This window comes from Podarcis liolepis, assembly GCF_965112155.1.
Source record: "Podarcis liolepis genome assembly, chromosome: 6".
Classification (NCBI taxonomy): domain Eukaryota; kingdom Metazoa; phylum Chordata; class Lepidosauria; order Squamata; family Lacertidae; genus Podarcis; species Podarcis liolepis.
In genome coordinates, this window is record NC_139559.1 from 67,742,697 (window position 1) to 67,764,900 (window position 22,204).

Here is a 22,204-nt window from a genome sequence, read left to right on the forward strand (position 1 = left end):
GTCAGGTTGGAGGAGCCAGGAACATGGCACCAGTGCAGCTTCAAGGGCTGGCAGCTCCTCTTCCTCCTGCAGAAAGAGAAGGAGAAGAAGTTGCACGTCAAGCCCCAAAACCTGCCCTCATGGAATAAAGACACAATGGATACAGAATTTAGTTTAAAGCTTAATGGTCAAATTTAGGTCACAACTTTATTGAATACACAAGTGTGACTGGTATTGGCATAGGCATTGGTATCTAATGACTATAACTGGCTCCTGCCCACCCAGCAGTAAACTACCAGCAGAGGGAGCTCCAACAATGGCTATTGACTGGTGCTCACCTCTGGGGTTCCCGAGGGTCCTGGCATGGCCCTAGCCCCTCCCCAGGTTTCGGACAAGATCCAGGCACCCGGATTCCTTTAACGGAATACCCTATCAAATGGAGAGGCAAGTGATGGCCACACCTCCCCTCCCCACATTCCCCTAAACCAGTGCGTAACCACCAAACCTTACAAAAGTTGTGACAATTGCTAAGAGGTAGGCAAAAACCAAGTGGCCACTGCCAATCTGCCACACTGGAAAAAAATTCCTACCTGGCCCCCATTCCAAAACAGGCAACCAACCGAAGTCCAAAGCAAGGGCAGACACCGATCGAACAATGGGTGGGTGGGTGGGTGTTTGGCAGCTCGAAGCAAGAGACGTGTACACGTCGTGCTGCCATATATATATATATACTTACCTCGCGATCACACCAGCATCAGTGATTGGCTAAAAGTCCCTGGCGTGATCACAGCATTACCGACTGGCTGCGGGGCCAAAGCCCCGTCTCCAGGCCGGTTGGAGGGAGTCCCGAGGCTGTGCGCAACATGGACCCTTGGGTGGGAGGATCCAATCTACCAGCCATTGAAGCTGTGATGCCACCACATTCCGAACTCCTCCAACCTGATGCAACATCAGGCCCTCTCAATCTCCGTCACACGTTGGTGCTTCTGCGTGTTAGTTTTATTCATTTTTAATCATCATCGTCGTCATCATCATCATCATCATCTACTTGTTCTATTAGATGCTTAGCCTCAGAATCTTTTCCAATATCAGGTACTGGAATATTTTAAATAAAGGAAAGGGCCCCTATCCAGGGTGATTTTACAACACTCCTCAGTGACCAAAATCAGTCTTTGTCTTGGGACAATAAGAACATGGTTTTACAGACAGAGCTGTGGCAGTTCTCCGTTCAGAAGCACTGATCAGTGTGCAAAGGAGATAGTATTTCTGGATTCTGGAGGTGTATATAGCAGAGTCCACAGCCACTTACCACTAGTAGACTTATATAGCAGACCTCATACTGTGCTAACATTATAGCCAAGAAATAAGGTGAGGAGACAGCAGATGGCAGGTAACTGAACTAAATTGGCTGGAAGAAGTGAAATGTGAGGAAATAAAATTACACAGAAAGGGAACTGTTGCACATTTTGCTCACAGTTTGGATGATGAAGGGGCTTACCACCAGCAGATTGACAAAGAACAAAAAAGCAAAACGAAACAAGATGCATGTTTTAATTTTGAAGCTTATTTTCATATGGCACTAGGTGAGTTGTCAGGAACATCCCCCCCCCTAAAAATATGTCTTCTTGAAAATTAATCTGTGAATATACATTAATTGGAAAAGGATGGGGAAATGAAAATAAGAAATCCATCTGTGAACACAAGCCTATTTATTATAGTCCGGTGTTATGTCTTTCAGGGGAAGGTGGCAGTAATAAGAACATGAGAAGAATCCTTCTGTCTAGTTCTAGTCCTGTCTTCCAAAATGGCCAACCAAATGCCTATGCCAAACCCACAAATAGGACATGAGGGTAAGAGCGATCTGCTGCTGTTGTTCATCAGTGGCTAGTATTTAGGGAGATGTTGCCTCTGATCCTGAATGGAGCATATGAATTTGCCTTATGACCTTTTAAAGGGGACTGAAAAGGCAAGAAGATTCTAGAAACCAAAGAGCTAGTGTGGTGTAGTAGCTAGAGTGTTTGACTTGCACCTGGGAGAGCAGGGGTCTAGTCCCCACTTGGCCATGAAGCTCACTGGGTGACCTTGGGCCAGTCACAGCCTCTCAGCCTACCCTACCTCACACGGTTGTTGTTGCAAGGATAAAATGGAGAACTACGTACACCCTCCTCGGCTCCTTGGAGGAGACATAGGATACAAATGTAAGAATGAATAAATGACAAAATTCTTCTTTTCCTGTTGCCTGATTAAATCCAGTCAATATTATATTAGAATTTATACTCATAATAATCAATACATAAATGCTATTTTTTTATTTAAGTGTCCTGGCTTGCAGGTTGTTGTTGCTGTAAATAGTTGCTTTTTCTTCTGAGGGGGAAAAAAAGACACTACTTCTTTAAATTTGCAAAATGCTGCAAAAGCATTTGATGCTTTGAATTTCATCAGACTGTGGTCTCATGTGATACAGTGTAACCTGAAGCACATGCCATGTTGCATCTCATTGAAGGAAACACTTTCTGTGCACCAGCATATAGCAGCTGCTGTTGACAGCCAAACATCTGGGCTACACCCAGGAGCCACTGGTTATGCCGCTATCTGAAGAACAGAATGAAGAACATTCAAGGTTTCCTTTTTTTTTTATCCAAAGGGTTTTGGGTTCTGACACACTGGCACTGAGATATGCAACTGCAATAGTGCACACAGTGATTTTGACTGACATTGGAAGCATTCTCTCTGGGCCAAGCCAGTATGTTCTGCCTGTAGGTTGTAATCCTATTGTAAAATCTTAGCAGAACATTAGCAGGATTTAACTGTTGGTGTCTCCTGCTGTGCTATTGTCAAAAGATGTTTTGGATGACAGAAAGACTTGTTACACGCACTATGAATCCCAAGCAAAGATCCCAAACACAGTTACACAAGCACAGAATATTTGGTATTACCTCTATGTCAGGTTCTGAAGGAAAGCCATTTTGGGAGCTTATTTTCAATGTACCAGGCTCGTACGTTTCTCTGCAAAATCTGATGGGCCACATTTAAAGAAACAATGCTGGACTTGATGTAGGAATGCATGAAAGGTTCAGTCTTTGGATTTTTCAAAATATGACCTGACCTGATTTGTGTCTCCTAGATTAATGTGCGGGTTGCAATGCCCTTTAAAAAGTGCATTTTGATACCTTTTCAAACCAAGAAGTTTTGGGAGGTTTGAGAAGTGCAAAATATGGGTAACAGCCAAGCTCTAAAGTAAAGGTAAAGGGACCCCTGACCATTAGGTCCAGTCGTGGCCAACTCTGGGGTTGCAGCGCTCATCTCGCTTTATTGGCCAAGGGAGCCAGTGTACAGCTTCCAGGTCATGTGGCTAGCATGACTAAGCTGCTTCTGGCAAACCAGAGCTGCACACTGAAACGCCATTTACCATCCCACCAGAGTGGTACCTATTTATCTACTTGCACTTTGACGTGATTTTGAACTGCTAGGTTGGCAGGAGCAGGGACCGAGCAACGGGAGCTCACCCCGTTGCGGGGATTCTAACTGCCAACCTTCCGATCGGCAAGCCCCACAGCAGTGGGTTTAACCCACAGCAACTGGACCTAATGGTCAGGGGTCCCTTTACCTTTACTTTAGAGCTTGGCTGTCACCCATATTTTGCACTTCTCAAACCTCCAAAACTTCTTGGTTTGAAAAGGTATCAAAATGCACTTTTTAAAGGGCATTGCAATAGTAAATATGTTTAGAAATGCCAACTTTGGGGGGGAAATAAATGTTTTAGAACTTCAAGAGTTCCAATATATACTTCAATGCCAGTTTTATGTAGATTCTTCTTCTTTTTAAAATGCAGATTAATGCAAAAATGGGATGAAATAGATTTAGGAGTGAACACATGTGGAAGTTCCATGGTCTAGAAATAGTCATACTTCATCTATCCAGATGATCAATTGTACACTTATACTTACAGATGTTTAAGCTCATTCGATCAGATGTGGTTCATATTTGAAAATGGGTCTAGGGAGCAATTTTAAAGGGATTTAATATCTGCTAGGGAAGAGAATTTACAATGCAGAAGCATTTTTCATAGAGCCCGCTAACAGGACTTGTACATAGTAAGTCATTTATTGTTGTTGCTTTTTAAAAATCACAGTTATCTTCAAATCTCCTGAGAGAGTGTACTTGCCTCTTAAGTGACAACGCCCTATTGAAATGAACTAAGCAATGCCATTTTAAAGTGCATCATAAGTGTAGGTCTTTATGTTTATGTTTTGCTGTGAGGGCCTTGATGCCCAAAGCTCTGATAATACTAGATGACCTGGAAAACAGCTTCAAAATGTATGTTTTCCATTGGATTTGTTTGTTTGTTTGTTCAAGTGCATGCACACATGCACAAGACATTCTACCATGTTTTTCATGCATTCTCACAACAGCCCAATGTGTAAAATTAGGCTGAAAGTAAGGAATAGGCAGATCCACCAATTTCTGCTTCTCTCGGTTTCTAAACTTGAATCTGAAGTTTGGTTCTCCACATTTCCACATCAATCTGTGTCCCCCCCACCCCTTCATGGTAATTCAACAGCGAATTTCTCCTAATATAGGCATGCTTTAATGCAATCTTACCAAATGTACACTTTTTTGTAAAGCAGTTTCCCCCAAATTTAATACAATTCAGTGTTCTTTTCGCAAAGATATGCATTTGTATGCATAGTTTGCCCTAGTATATGCATTGTTGTAAACATCATTTGGCTGCAGAACTGCACTGCAAAATTCAGGGAAGTGTGAATTTTGATGGCTGGCTGTGTTTCAGTTTATGTATTGTTTTGGAAAGTACCAATTAGATAGATTTGCCTTTAAATGTAGACAGAAGCAAATTTCTCCCCTAACCGTAGCTGAAAGTGTCTTTTTAATAACACCCCGCTGAACTCTTCTGGTCTTAATGCCCCAACACCACCCTACATATTGGAATTCACTGCTTCATTCTAGGTGTCCAGCAGCTTTTCTTGCTTGCTTGAAAACATTCTTTTCTCAGAAGACAATTCCCTTAAATGCAATGAATCCTATTGTCAGTGAATTCTTGTGAACATTTAACACTGAAGAGCTGAGGCAAGTTGCAGCAATAAACGGTGTTGCATCCATTAATAGGAATCGGGTGGTTCTATTTTTGTTTCTTTTTAGTTATGAATCACAGTATTTAATCTAAATATATGCCATAATTGAGACCTGCACATCTTCTGACAGTGCCGCTCAGAAGCAGTATTTTAATTAGGGTCACACGCACGAAATCCCTCTCGAGGGAGAATCTTACAAAGGAAGGAAGGAATAATTTGACAGCTCTTCTGAAGTGGAGGGGGGGAGGGCAAGCCTGTAAGGTGTTGCCAGTAGTATTACACCATCCAGTCTTGTGGGTCTTCCAGCAATGGATGATGATAGTAAATCGTATCCCAGAGATGCAGCGCCAACTCATTCCTTTGCAACTAATTAGCATTTTGCCTGGGACTCACTGATGTTCATTATAAAGGAATTGTGTGGGGAAAGGAGAAAATCCGAGACTCAAGGAACCATTTTATGTGTAGTCCCTTCACAACAAAACTACCAACCGTCTGCTAGAGATCTTTCATTATACACTCAAGAATAGCTACAAGAGAGGGATACTTCACTCCCTTTTGATATGGAGAGTGGAATGTACTCGACTGCAGACCAATTATGAAATTGAAGCCTTTTCCCCCAGATTGCTGAATGGGAAACATTGAACTGTGCTTGCATGATTATCTTAGTTAACTTCAATTAATGTGGGGTGGGGTTGGTGGATTAATATGCATAGTATTCTGTAACAGTTGGACAAAATAAAAGGGTCACTTTGTCACAACAGAATAGGTGGCTGCCGGCTCCATAGTTATTGAGGCAAATAGCCCCAGACTCTGCCAGATGAGGATGGCCAAAGCCATAACAGGTTGATGCTTTCAATCTCACCTGACTCTCATGTTCCTTGCAGATGGCTATTGATTTTGTTAAAAATAAATAGGGATCTATTCCAGAGAAGAAGAATCTTGTTCTAGTGTTCTGAAATACTCCTGTGAATTCTGACTAAAATTGCAGGGGCTTCAGTTAAGGAAAACTCTGAAAACACAAACACACACTTGCAATATGAAACAGTATGTTTAAAATGTTCTGTATCATGGAATAGCTGCAGTTACCCAATACCAGAATTTTTGTGGTAGGCCATACAAAGAAGAAGCAGTTTTTGAAATAGATCTGGAATGTTCCTCTTGTTGATTTGAAACTATGCTGATATTCCACACATAAACCCTGTGGTAGACAAAAATGTATATGACTTACTTCCAAACAGTTGAGATGTTACAGTTTTAAGGGTGTATAGTGTACGCACAGAGAGATTCCAAAATGTGTAATTGTTTTCTTAGAAGCAGAATTCATATACTGTTTCAGTTTTCAGTTTATTTTCTCTGTTAAATCTTGCTTCTTTTATGAGATGACAGCTGGTGACTCATCCAGCATGCAGAACACTTTGAAGTGCAATTGGAATAAAGAGGTGGAAATCAGGAGTGCCTATTCTGGCAATATGCTAAATTGTCCTGGAAAAGTTTTGCTTATTCCCCACTATCCTATCAAGCTGAAGCAGGCATGCACATCAATATAGAAAATATGCTTTCACATTAAGGTTGCGTAACCAAACAGTAAAGTAATATAATCGTAGAATTGTAGAGTTGGAAGGGACTCTTGATGGTCATATAGTCCAACCTTCTGCAATGCAGGAATGCTGTCCACAGCTGCTCCTGAGTGGGCTTGAATCACCAACCTTCTGGTTAACAGCCCGAGGCATTACACATTGCACCACTGGAGGGCTCCTCCTTTCACAATCTTGCTGTTTTATCACATAAACATCCCTACAGTACCGTTCATCTCCTCTTAAGAGGGCATAATGGGTGGTCCTGCCTTGTGCCGTGTTCTTCAAAAGGTGACCAAGAATGGCTGCAACACAGGTGTTGCTATTTTTTAGGTGGGATTCAAAGTCGCATACAGTGGTACCTCGGGTTAAAGATGCTTCAGGTTACAGACTCCACTAACCCAGAAATAGTACCTCGGGTTAAGAACTTTGCTTCAGGATGAGAACAGAAATCGTGCAGCGGCAGCGGGAGTCCCCATTAGCTAAAGTGGTACCTCAGGTTAAGAACAGTTTCAGGTTAAGAACGGACCTCCAGAACAAATTAAGTTCTTAACCCGAGGTACCACTGTACTAGCAAATTCCGGTTGCAGAATTGCAGTCGATTGGGAAAGTTACACAAGAAACCCCCTTCTCTGGGGGTTCTCTCTTTTGAGATGGGGCAATGCACTGAGAAGTGTGAGTTATCCTTTGCTTTTATGCCATAGTCATCTATCCTCCCCACAAACAAATCAGGATGAATGGTAATTAAATAGCCAACATTCTTCAATCTCCCTGAAAACAAACCAGGATGAATGCTCAGTAACGGATCATCTGGAATGCCCCTCTCAACAGCCCGTGTCTTTGTCTTCTTCCACTTCTGTCATCAGGCTCTTGCACATTTTGCTGCTGCTCTGCTGATGTTCTAAAACTGGCGGAAGCATTTCCTTTAAACCATGTTCAGCCCTAGCAATAAAGGTGCCACCTATATATATCCATAAACATGATGGGATTTCAGATTTTTCCACAAAAGGCCCTTGTGTTAAAGAGCTGCAATCCCCAGAGTGAGAAAAAACATTGTGTATGTTATAGCACACATATATAGTGTTTGCATGTTTTCTTCATGCTTTCCTGACTATTTTATTGTTGTTCTCAGCTGTCTTTTCTTGGGCATTGTTTTAATCAGCTTAGTATGTTGGTATCCACATACTGCATCGTTTTAATAATTCCTTGGCTTTATGCTTTCTGAGCCCATTTCATCATGACCTTTTCAGCCTTTCCCCCGTTATTTCATTTTCTAAGAAGGCAAATTTAGGCCTCTCCCATTGAGTTCAATGAAACATATTTCCAGTTAAGCATAGATAGGATTGCAAACTCAATGCCTTTCTTTTTCATCTCTTTGTACATGTACCTCTATTGTTCTGAGGTCTTCTTCCAGTACAGTGTGTGTGTTCCACTGTGCCGCTTGTTACAAACTCGCTGTGTAGTACCGTTCCCTTTCTGATAAGATCCTTTTTCCCATTCAAATCCCCTAGATTTCTTATATACATGCTGTGCGGCTGCTGTTGTAGTCCTTGGATGCTTTGATTTGTAAACAATTCATAAATTTATATTTGCTATGGGTCAGGATCCTTGGTTTCATCTGTGTTGCCACTGTCAAAAACAACCCTTGACTATGTGTATGGAAATAAATGAAATGAATGAAAGGTAGGTTCTATCATCTCCCCATTTTCTAAAGAGGCTTGAATAAGAACCTAGGAAATGTCAGCTCTCTATTGTGAGTTTTTGAGGAGGCTTTAGAACTCAGTTAAATTATAGCTCTTTCATAAGGACCTGATTCTATCCAGCTTCTCTGCAACCAAGTTTCCCTTTACAATACCATTTAGGGCATTATTATTATTATTATTATTATTATTATTATTATTATTTGCAGTTTTTATCCAGTCCAACTACCAAGTAGAACACATGGTTTAAGCTACTGGTTATTGGGTTATTATCCACTATTTGGGGTAGCTATTAAACAACTATGTGCCTCAGCTACTGATTCTGATACACATATGGGGTAGGAAATTATAGGAAACATCACTTTGTATGGCTTCAGTTTGCATATGCCCTTATGCAGTCAATTACTAAAAACTTGCCAGATCTAGTAGGATAAAATATGACACATGGTACCAAGGCATTTTAATTCTTTATTAATCCCCTCCAATAATTACTCCACATATTATTATTTTAGTCTAAGCAAATTATTTAGATGCTATTTTGAAATGAAAGATCGCATGGGCTTAACTTGAGGGCAGACTTGGGGACTCTGAGGTCCTGTGATACAGACAGAGAGGGAGAGTAGACACCGAGTAATTAGTCTCTGGGAAAAATGAATGTGCATTCCCCATTTCTTAGCACTGCCTCTAGGAGAGGCCTCAAATAAAGCTTCATTTCCCAATCCCCCATTCAGAGGAATATGAATAATAAGTTACCAGGTCTATTTTTCTTGCTCATATTAAAAAACATGGAATGAGTGCATGAAATCTCAGAGTATAAAGTTACAAATCATTAAAGAAATTTTCAAAGATACTTGTAACTCCAGTGCTACCGGAAGAATGGAGACACTTAGTGATAAAAGTAAGAGTCAGAACTCTTTTAAAAAAGAGGAAGAAGAAAAGGAATGAGACCAAGTGAGGTTAACATCAAGACTTTTCAAGGTTAGCAATCAGAGCGAGCGAGCGAGAGAGCACTCTGCCTGAATAGTTACGCGTCGAGGTCCCCAAGACACCCCAAATTTGTTGTGGGGGAGGAAGGGAAAGGAGAATGTTAGCCGCTTTGAGACTCCTTAAAGTGGGTGAAAGGCGGGATATCAAATCCAAACTCTTCTTCTTCTTCTTCTTCTTCAAATAAGAACAGAATGACACTTGATTTTTGTTCAAGGTTTTTGGCATAATTTTGGTCACAACTTTATTAAAAATACAGCAATGTGAGTGGTTGCTTAGGCTTTGGTAGTGACTAACTGACCCCGCACGGGGACAGCTCTGACATTCGCACCCCCCGCAAAGTCAGAAAGGGTAAGTCACCTGGGGAGAGAGACGGGACTGGGAACCACGCCTCACCTCTCCCCAGATTGCTCCCAGGGGCTCTTGTGTGGCCCTAGCCCCTTGCCAGGGGGTTCAGACAAAAGCATGGTGAGCCCCTGGGTTCCTTTAACAGAAAACCCATGCAGCAGCAGCAGCAGCATTTTGGAGAGGCAGGCACAGCCAAATCCATACCCCTTAACCAACCAATTCCAAGACCAATGCCTAACCGCAACCTTACAAGTTGTGACGATTTGCTATGCAGTAGGCAAAAACCAAATGGCACCAGTCAATCAGCCAAATGGACAAAATTCCTACCAGGCCCCTGCCCCAAAGCAGACGACCCCATGACAGGCATAGCAAGATCAAGCAAACAGCCTAACATTAGGGAGGGAGGGCGGGTGATCCGAAGTAAGCAGCGAAAGAGAAAGCTCGTCACTGCGTGCAGTATATTTAACAAACAGGGCTGTCAATCAATAAATGGCAACATATAAATCTCCCCAGTAACAGCCCACCCCTGCTTAAAGATGGCCAAACTCTTTTGCCCAGCAACAGTGAGGTGTCTTGTCAGCTCCCACCACAACACGTGCTCTCCATGAGGGAGAAGATGCTTTATCTGCGTAGGGGCTCTACATGTTTTAATCAACATACCTTTATCAGACACAATTCTGCTCCACCACCACAACAAATATTAATTTCACTCTTCTAGAATATGTGGAAATGGCTATTATATCTGCATATTTAAATTATGTTTCAGGATTGTCTACCAGCCATGGTTCAAATGCAAACCATGGTTATTAAGCATTCCACTTGGACTCAACCAAGCATAGCTATGGCCATTCTACCACTTGTCCAACTGCTCCCCTAGCAAGGTGACAGGCAGGTCTTGTTGGCCTCTCCCTCTACTCACCATTCTGGGACGGGTATTTAGCACACTGCACTTTTGTAACCCGAGCCCAGAGCTAAGGCAACAAATCATGGCTATCATAGATGGGGCTGAGTCATGGACAGCAGTCTTTAGCCAGTCGTAAGCCAGGAAGCAGAAGCCATGGAACATGCCAGGAGTAAGAACCAAATTGCAAGTCAGGACAAAAGGATAAACCACAAACATGGTCAAAGAATAATCTAAAATTCAGGACCAGGAAATAATCAAGATGTAGGAACACACCACAGCTCAGGGACAGGGCTGGCTCAAAACACTTTGTTGCCTGAGGCAAAGGACAAGATGGTGCCCTTCCCCAAAACACATTCAGAAGCCAGTTGGACTGGAATGTTACTCTAGTAGTGGTGTAAGGGCAGTGTCTTCCACTGCAACTGAGGGCAGCAGGCTAGTGAGCGGGGTATAGGGCAGGCCACATGGCACTTCCTCCACCTCAGCATTTGCCACCTGAGGCAGCTGTCTCCCTTGGCCTCATTGTAGGGCTGACTTTGCTTAGGGAGACCATGTTGCTCATGCAAGGCTTAACTGGAATAGGAAGCCTGCCCAGGAGGGTCTGAGTGTGTGGAGCCACTCAATGCCCTGAAGGCATTTCATTTAGAAATTGCCAGCTACAGTTTGGTGGATCACCACACGGAAGAGCTGAATAACAAATCCATCAGCTCCTGACAGCTGCTGAGTGTTAGGTGTTAATCATACAGATGAAGTGTGTGGTAGAGGTATAATATTGCCTGCTGCCTGTTGTTTCATAACTTCTTATTTCAAAACTATACTTTACACCCAGCATTGTATGCATCAAACACATGAACAGCAGACTACCTTCCATGTTTAGTTAGTACTATCTACACACACAAATAAAATCGAGTAGAAGTCCTCACCATTTGTCTTCCTAGAATAGCTGTTAATTCAAACTTGTCTGGCAATGATGTGTGGTTTACTGTGGCAAAGTCTGTTTCCAAAGGGAAAAGCTGCCATCTAGACAGAGATGAAAATAACTATATTAGCCACATCAGTTACTGAGAAATGCCAAGAATATTAATGTATTTTAGAAACTCATCTGCATAGCTGACAGAATTTATATATATGTTTTGATGTATTTAAAAGCTATGACTAAGCCACAATGTGGTTCTTGAATTTTTCTAAGAGAGAGAGAGAAAATGGCATAAATGCTTCCCTCCCCAAAAAAGTATCAAAAATGCAATAAAATCTCATTAGATAAGTGTCATCACCTTGAAAAAATGTTGTTTCCCATCAACTATCTGGTTTCAAGTGGGAACATGCAAGGGATTTGGGGAAACAGAGCCAGTCATGTACCTTGAGATCTTTCTTGCGCTGTCCTACCCAGTAGCTACAAAAACCAGAAGATATTGAAGGATCTCAGACTCTTGGGATGTAGCACAGACCTCTCAGGGTCACCCGGTCTAAGTTGTCTTTTTTTATTTGGACCATTTGTGGACTGCTAGGTAGGACAGCACAAGAAAGATCTCAAGGTACATGAGGAATGGGCACTCTGTATTGTTTCATTTTCCAGTGAGTTCTCACATGAGCCAAATCCACTTGAATTTATTTTATTAAGCTTTATGTTCATTTGCAAACATTTTTACTGTTTTGATAACCTAAGGCAGACCTCGGCTAAAACAATTTACAATTCTTTGTTGCTATTATTCCCAGAAGGCAAAATTTGAAGAAGGGCATGTCAGGCAGAGAGGTTGTGAGAGATGGCCAAATCAGCTAATGAACTTCATTCTAAAGTACTGATTTGGCACCCCGATTTCCCTTAGTTCAATCATTATTCTATCCACAATATCACAGCAAGATTGTTAATAGGTACCCAAGAGCTTATTGGGAAAGCCGCCCTTTGAACATTTACAGCATCCAAACAAGCTGTAAATTGCCACCTGTTTGCTAAATCTGATGATATTCACCGCACCCCATAAGCCAAGGCCACAATCCAATGCAGAATTAAGATCCTTTAAGCCTATTGCTTTCAATGGATTTAAGGCACAATTACTGTGATGTTTCATTGTGGGGTAACTCTGTCCAAGCAGCTTGTCTGTAGCTCCTGGATGTTTGCATCAACAAGAAACACCCCCATACAATTTCCCCTTTAGGAAATTCATAGCTGCACTTGCTTTCAATTGAAGAGGGGAAAAAGAGGAATCAGCTCTTATACTGACAATGTTTGTTGTTCATTTTAATTAAATAATGTAAATGAAGCTGAAATGACCCATCTGCTAGTAAATATTGCATTTGAAAGGCAGTGCCGCTATTACTGGACTAGAGAAAAGGATATATGACTGACAGACTGAAAATGATTACTACCATTCCATCATCTGTAAGGTGGATTGCTAAATTGGTCTATTCATACCACAGTGGCTGCCATTAGCACCTTCATTTTCTACATGCAAGTAATTAACCTTACAACAGTGCTCACAGTATGCCCTGTACTAACTTTAGCATAAATGCAGCAGTTGTATTAATTACACAAAAGGAAAGGAGAGACAAAGATTTTGGCAACCGTGACACGATCAGGAATAGTAGTGCCAGACTCCGTTGCAACATATAACATAAATGCAAGCATCCATCAGTCTTCAATGCCAAAATCCTTATTGAGGTTTTTACATTAATATTCTTATCTATTGAACACTGATGATCAACATAGTGCTATAAATAATAGGACAACAACACTATTTATTTCATAGCTGTTAAGCATAATGGGCTTAGGTCTAAAGGCCTAGGGATGCCTTCTGTTATGGCATGTTTCACAAAGATAGGTGGTTTGTTGATGGCAATTTTGCTATCTTCCAGCTGACCTACAGTAACCGATCCTCTGTTTGCAGTGATATATCCTTGAAACCTTTCCACTTGCTTTGCAACGTGCATTACTATTCCACGCACAGCCCCACAGAGCGGGGGGAAAGCTTGGTTTTTTCCAGCAGAACATTATGTGAGTAAGCTGCAGCTATGAATTTTATTAACTTATTTTGGGGGTTGTTGTTAGGAACTGCATTAAATGGCAGTACTAATGCACAGATGAGCTCTGCAATGCTCCCATTCCAAAGCCGAGCAGATGGCCGTTTTGCTGTGTCGCGTGCTTTTCATGTTCTTCATTTCATGCAGCTTCCCTCACTTCTCCTGCAGAAGAGCCTAAAGCTTCCCAGAAACCTATTAAATAAGGACAGGATATGGTGGAAGGCAGATAGGGGGAAAGCTCAGATAATGTGCCACCTGTGCTTGGCCCACCTCCTTATTACCACAGGTGGTTTTAAAGTTGGTTTTTAAAACAGTTTCAGGGACTGTGGTCCCTGAGGCCTCTGTCGGGGATGGACGAGAAGCTTGAACTTGATTTCAAAACTTGAATAAAGTCTGATGTCCAGAATAGTTTGGTGGATATATATTCTCATTCTCTCTCTCTCTCTCTCTCTCTCTCTCTCTCTCTCTCTCTCTCTCTGTGTGTGTGTGTGTGTGTGTGTGTGTGTGTGTGCAGCTTTCAGTATTTATGCCTTTCTTCATTTTACTCTGCTTTTCACTGAGGACTCCCGGCTGAGTTTTACAGAATGAAAATCACACAGAAACATGGCTGGATTAAGACCTTTAGAGGCCCTAAGCACTTGAGAGATGTTGGTGCCCCCATATGTATCTAATTCAAAATATAAGCAATAATAAACTATATTTTGTTGTTTTTCAAAATGAAACGAAACCTACGATAGGATGAAAAATAATGCTTATTTTTGTAAACTTTTGGCATACTTTTTGCTTGATAAACATGGAGCAGTTATTAGAAATATGCATCAACTTCTGAAATCAATCAAATCATCATTGTGTGCTTAGTGAATACCTTGAGGACATCATCATGATGGAAGAGCGGCTCTGTATTTAAGAAGGACGTATCTAACTGATTATGTCTGGGTTACTTGCATTTTATTGGTTTTAATTTATAGGTAGCGCTAAATGAATCATAGCCCCCGCAAACCCACCCTCCATTGTGAGTGAATGATACGTTTGTCTCAGATGAGGAGACTGCATTTCTTGCGGTTCTTTGTTGCTATTATTATCCATGTCACAACAGATTTTCAATCGTAGTCCACTCAGCCATTTTGTGAGGGAAAAGGAAAAGGAAAAATGTAATAGCTACTGTGCCATCACTGGAGAATAGACTTCTAAGGCTGCAATCCTCTTACCTACTTATCTGGGAGTGAGTTTCATTGAACTCAGTGGGCTTTATTTCTGAGCGTAGGATTGCACTGTTCATCTCTTTGAGAGTTATCGATAGTAGGTCAAGGGAGAAAGGGAGGGAAGATGGTATTGTATATATTGGCGAGATGGCAGAGTCGATCCCTACATAATGTACTATCATGCCTGTGCAGGTCATGTGACATTATAAACATATTTCTATATAATATCTTTGCATTGTGCAATTATAACAGCAGTTTTAATACCATTTTGAAAAAACCAGCAAGGTTCATTTTGGAAATTACCCCAGCTCTGCAATGACACTGCACCCTTGAATGACAAGTAACTACATAACTACTCTTGGAGTGTAACTCTCCTTACTTATGTATATAAATTGCTTTCCATCTCCGTTCTTAGTATTGTTTGTAACTAGAAGATATCGCTTTGGATCAAACACAGCAGTCTAATAGCGTTGATCTTTTGTATAACACAGTGAACATCTCATGCTTGACAATGGATTGCCTGTTGTGAATCGAGGCCCCGCTCCCCGTTTGTGATGAAATAAGACACGTGGACACAAGTAATTTAGGTTAACGGGCTAAAAAAAGGCCACAACTTTATTGGTTACAGAATGTGAGTGGTATTGGCTTAGGCATTGGATCCAAACTGACTATACTTGACTCCTGCCCACTCTGCAGGGAGTCACACAAGGGTTAACAACCTGTAGGGGGAGCTTGTGGATGCAAATCAACTGGAAGCTTTCACCCGAGGGTCGTGCCATGGCCCTAGCCACCACCTGGACATCGGAAAGGGGAGGAGTAGGTGATGGCCACAACCTCCCCTCCAACACACAACACATTTTCCAATGCCAAACCACCAAACCTTACAAAGTTGTGATGATTTGCTACGAAGTAGGCAAAAATCCAAGTGGCTGGTGCCAATCTGCCAAGTGGAAAAAATTCCTACCAGGCCTCTTGGACAACCAAGGCGAACCAAGATCCATAGCAAGGTCAGGTGTGGAATGCAAGACATAGGGGGAGGGAGGGAGGGAGATCCATCCGAAGAAGAGGGAGAAAACAGGAGGAGCTCATGGGCCGGCGGCTGTTTAAATGCAGCTAAACCATGCCCCCCCCCCAGCCAGCCGGATTAGCTGGCTGGAGGACATGACGTGGGCCCAGGACTCCGTGATGCAGGGGGCCCAGCCATTCCCACTCACAATCCCTCCCCTCTGTGAAGAGGAGAGGCTTTGCCAATGCACGTTTATATGTAATCTCTTCTATATATGTCTTTCTGCGCCCTTTTATAAAGACAACAGCATCAGCCAGCAATTTAGGGATTGTATTGTCACCACGCAGCTTAGAAGTATGTGTGCAAGTGAGAGGCTATGTTGTGTTAGTCGGCTGAAATGAGACAGTAGACAACTTGGCGTTTTTTTCCCAAGGGTGACCACGGACAAGATGGGAAGCAAGGAGAAGGCCAGCAGTACAACAGGCGAGAGGTCTAAAGGGAAACAAGTCCCTGGGATGGTTCAGCCTGCAGGGCTAATGATCCTGCATAGCAGAAGATTTCACTGGGACAGTGCTAGGGCACTTCCCAACCTGTTTGTAAATGGTGCAGTGCCCTGTCTTGGTAACACTTGTCAAGAAAACATCCTGAATAGTAAGTTGTGCTGGAAGACATAAGGGGTGTGAAGAAGTCAGAACTATGGTTTGATGACCTCCATGTTGGTAGGAAAGGAACGTTCTGAGCACACCTACATCTTCCTGTTCTGTCGCACCCTGGCACCAGAGGGCTTCTGAGGTACAAAACACTCCAGTACTAACAGCATTTTGGAGAAGCAACACAGCGTCCCAAATCTGAGGTAAGTCGTCTGTAGCACCTGACTCCTATAAAGACTCACACCTCTCTTCTATATATGGTCAACTAGACTTTGTTTGTGTGTCATCACCCTTTCCTGTGTGAACACAGTCATAGGTTCTCGGATTAGCTCTAAGTTTTTCCTCTTCTCTCATAAGCCCTGTGTTAAGCAGATCTGGGTAAATAAAGCTTTGGGACTGCCACCTTGAGTCTCATCCTACAATGCTCCTGTTGTCTTGGTTGCCCTGTTTCAGATTAAACCTGTGCAAGTGGTTCTCCAGGTTAACAGAGCTATTTTTGCCACTCTACTTTTAAAATAAATATATAAATATAAATTTTTTTAAAAAAATAAGAAACCCTGTATTGCAGAATGCCCTTTCCCCCATATATTTTCCCCAGAATGTCCTTTTCCACAGCAGTTGTTTTAGACAAGACTTACCTCTTTCCCCAGCCTTTCCTTAGCCCATAAGATCTGACCCTACTATATGTGTTTGAATCTTATAATCATTGTTTTATCTGTTCTATATACTTTTATATTGCTGTTTTATAGGCTTTAGGGTTTTTACACACACACACACACACACACACACACACACGTATACATATACATATACAGGACTTAAAGACTTTTAAAATTTTAAGTGGTTTAAAAATGCTTTTAAATAAATAATATCCTATTCTTTCATTTTTCTTCTTTAAATATTTTTTATCAAGCTAAAAAAATGTATCAACCAGAACTCAGTAGGATGCACTATTATATGTGAAATAAGTTTTACCTGTATTGCTGAAATGACAAGTTCATTCTTGACTCTTCATGTACAAAGCATAATGTGTCCCTGTTGAGCTTATTGCATTCAGAAAAGCCAATCACATGTGTGAGCCTCATATTATTTTTTCCCTTTCACAACATTTACAAACTGATACATATCTCTCCAAGAGGATAAATGGTGTTTTTTCCCTAAGTCAAAGGAGGGAGGCAGTCTGCAGAGAATCAGATTGCATGAGCTCTGTTGAGTTATTCAAATACATACGAAGTTAATGAAGTCTGAACCACGGTGGGCTATGTTTTCGATAAATATTGCAGTGGCTTTTTGATCCTGATAACCCCCAAATGTTCAGCATGAGGGAGCTTTCATGGTCAGCTTCAATGATTTTGATATTTGACTTAATCTGTAGCCAGAGGTTGTTTGTTTAACTTATCTTGATGGCATGCCTCATACTGAAGGAGTAGCAGAAATTAAAAACAGTGCAAGAGTATTCGACATTTTATATCTTCAAATAATACTACATTCACTCCCCCATTTTGCTAATGATTGACTATAGCTGGTCGGTTTCCTCAGGTGTCTCAAACTGCAGGCATATCTGAAGTCAGATATGAATTCAAAGATTTTTACTTTCTTGTGATTATTCATCTAAAATTTATTAAATTTACTCATTCATTCATTCACCGGAGTGGCTAGGGCAACCAGTCAGATGGGTGGGGTGCAAATATTAAAATTATCATAATCATCATTTATAAGGTAAAAGGTAAAGGTACCCCTGCCCGTACAGGCCAGTCTTGACAGATTCTAGGGTTGTGCGCTCATCTCACTCTAGAGGCCGGGAGCCAGCGCTGTCCGCAGAGACTTCCGGGTCACGTGGCCAGCGTGACGAAGCTGCTCCGGCGAACCGGCACCAGAGCAGCACACGGAAACGCCGTTTACCTTCCCACTATAAAGTGGTACCTATTTATCTACTTGCACTTAGGGGTGCTTTTGAACTGCTAAGTGGGCAGGAGCTGGGACCGAGCGACGGGAGCTCACCCCGCCGCGGGGATTCGAACCTCCGACCATGCGATTGGCAAGTCCTAGGCGCTGAGGTTTTACCCACAGCGCCACCCGCGTCCCATCATTTTCAAAGTGTAGCTTTAATCTCAAGGCGAGAATCCTGAAATAACTGAGGCAGGTTATTTTCCTGAGTATGAACTTAAGATGAACTAGTTTGTTTGTAGAAGGCTGGTCTGGAATTGGTACAGGATGAATTTGAACTACACCTAGTTTCTCTTTTTTAAATGAACTTTCAAAGCAATCCAACTTAGTTTTTGCTTCTTCCTCTGGTGCTGGTGGCAGCCATGTTCCTATGTGGCAGGAACCAAGTAACTGCATTTCTGTAAATTACAGAGGGATTATTTTGGTGGCAGAACCAAATCTGAAGGCGAACATATGTATTGTTTTGTCATATGAAGAGGCACATAATGGTATAAAGAAACATGTTCCTACACAGGAGACAGCCTGGGTTGAGGGAGCTTTTTAGATGTTTAGAAACTCTTATTACTGCATCGATTATTAATGCTGCTTTAGTATGTTAGGATTTGTCACATTTCTGCAGAATATTTTGCTTGTCTAATTTTTGTCCTATGAATTGCTGGAATGTTATTGAAGAGGTGTTATTGGATGGCATCTAAGTCATAGTCCAAGTAGATCTTTTGAAATCATGACCTTAACCAACTCTCACTATGACCTAGTTGGATGCCATTCATTATTTTGAAGGACACTGTTACACAACATACTGCTTCTCGGCCCAGTATACCTGAAGGAGCGTCTCCACCCCCATCGTTCTGCCCAGACACTGAGGTCCAGCGCCGAGGCCCTTCTGGCGGTTCCCTCATTGTGAGAAATGAGGTTACAGAGAACCAAGCAGAGGGTCTTTTTGGTAGTGGCGCCCGCCCTGTGGAACGCCCTCCTATCAGATGTCAAAGAGAGAAACAACTATTTGATGTTTAGAAGACATCTGAAGACAGCCCTGTTTAGGGAAGTTTTTAATAACTGATGTTTTAATGTGTTTTTAATCTCTTGCTGGAAGCCACCCAGAGTGGCTGGGGAAACCCAGCCAGTTGCGCGGGGTGTAAGTAATAAATTATTATTATTATTATTTTCCTGGACCTTTGGCTAATTAAACAACCCATGACTTTTTAAACTGTGGCAAGGGTATTGCTTTTGTTTGCTACTATTTTTTGTGTGTTTTTACATTGTAAACCAGCTTGTGATCCCCGGATGAAGGGAGGTATAGAAATGTAATAAACAGCAACAACAAGTATTGTTGTCAATGTTGCCTCAAAAATAAAATACCTTCTAACTGTGCAAGCCTATACACCGTCTACTCTGAAATAAATCTGATTGAGTTCAATAGGAGTAAAGAGGCATAGGATTGCAGCCTAAGTTAGTCATTTTACTAATGCTGGCTCCTTTTACTGTATACAGAAGCCTTGTAAGCCTGAGACTATATAAAACAAAAACCTCCATTACTCAATGAAAGAGCTACAAAATGCTTATTTGTAACAGCCAGGACACCCATCCCAGTTATGTATGAAATGCAGAGGCAGCCTTTTCATTCCGTTGATAGGCTTGTAATAAAGTGGGAAAGCGCTAATAACAGTGCTTTTGCCCTTCTGTTTTATTTTTATTTTCTCACCCAAGCTCTCAAAAGCACTTTGCAAACATTAATTAATTCTCACAACAGCCCTGTGAGGCGGGGAGCTATTAGGTGAAATAATCCCTTTTAGTGTGTTGCTTTTTGCCATTGGGGAAGGATGAAAAAGGGGGAGGGAGGAAAAGATTGGTCTAAAAAGCTCATTTCGTGCCAAAAAACATAGCCTAGGAATAATGTTGGCAAGATGGGAGTCTTGTCGCTGCGGGAAACAACTGCTGCAAATACTAATGCATTAGGAGAACAATGAGTGCAGCCATAAATACAAGAACTGATAGAGATCAGGGAACAGGTTACCCTTACAAGCCGGGCTTCAGTATCTTGTACAATGTAGTTAGCTATGGGGAGGGTTTGGGGTATGTTGTTGTTGTTTTACTTTTCCGCCTCCTTTTTGCAGTTCTTTTTGTGTGTGAAATAATAAAAAAAGCAAGAAGCAGAGCCTGTCCTTTAGGTAAGATTTCCAGTACTTTCATCACTCCTTAATAATAAAAAAATGACTTCACAAATGGCACTTAAGGCCTACTGGCAAGTAATTGAAAAGAAGCCCAAATTGCCACCTCTCAGGGTGTGTGTGTGGGGGGGGGGGGGAAGCAAAACATAGAGCTCAGGTTCTCTTGTTGCAACTGATGAAAAAAGGAGCTGTAACCAGGTTATTCTGTAGTCAAAGCAAACATGGAGGTGCACAACATCACAGGGGAATGGTAAGCAATCCAGCAAAAGGGTGATTTTATTTTAATGAATATGAATATTGCAAATGTCAAGACTGGAAAGGAAAAACTGGAAATGAGACCCTGATGGATTTTTAGTGGGGGCATGGGGAGGATAACCAGCACACACACACACACACACACACACACACAAATACACACACAGGGGTGGGGAATACAGAGCAAAACCAGGCAGAATTGGTTTGGAGACACAACAATACTCTAGTGCTGAGCATTAGTTATCGGACTTCTATTCTGTGTGCTAACAATATAAATGATTTCTCTTCTCCCCCCACCCCTTGATCACTAACCTGAGTTGAGATCAAAGGAGAATTTAGCATGTACGATGAGTTGATGAACCATCTGAAAGTCAAATTCTGTGTACACAGTAGTCATGCATCTTATTTTCCATAAATATGGTAGGAAATTGAATATCTATGTCCACATATGATCAGGCAAAAACTACAGAGTTGGGATTTGGTTTCCCTTTAGACTGAAACAAAAGATTTAAGAATGATAGCTTATTCTTGACAAAGTGACCTCTGCCTATCTTCATCAACTAGGGTTGGCATGTGACATTTAAAGTAACTAAACATTCCTGTTTCAATTCCACAGTTTACCTTCTGTAACAAACCAAAGGCCCAAACTCCCTGCTGTTCTTCCCATTTCCCATTCTCCACCCAAAGGCTATGATTTCTTAAGTCAGTGATTCGCAATTAGCTAAGCAGAGCAGACCTCCTGTTTCTCTAAAGCCAAACCTCGGACCCCTGTTGGTGGGGGCTTGCATGCACACCCCTGCTCTCATCCCCACTTTTAAACATCACCAAACACAGCTAATACGGAGCAGAAATAAATTAATTGTGGGCACTGAGGGGCACAGCGAAGATGAAAAGAGTTGCAGCAGACCTGGAGTTCAGAGCTTTGGGATCCAGGGAGTGAAATACTTCTGCGGTTTATTGGCATGACACACTCAGAGTTCCAAGACACCTGGGATTTGTGAAAGGGAGAAGCCTCTCTCATTGTAAATAGGAGTGGAAGTGGACTAGGCGCTGCTTCTCAGACTCTGAGTCAGGGCAAACTCACCTGTAATTTGGGGTGCTGGGCAGGGTAGGGTGTTGCTCACTTTGAAGCCCCAACTGGTATGTTACATAAACAGCATGATTAGCAACTGAAAGTGTTTTTGGCTGTCAATTGAAGATGTTTTCGTAATGCTAACTGGCACAAGGGTGGGTGGTAGGCTGATTCTTAATGAGATTGTGACTGGCAAAGAAAGGTTTAAAACCTCTTCTTCCTATGTGTTACGGTGCTGCTGATGACACCACCATCACCATCCCGACCCGGTATTTAATTTCAAAAAAACACACCCCCCACAATGCGATTG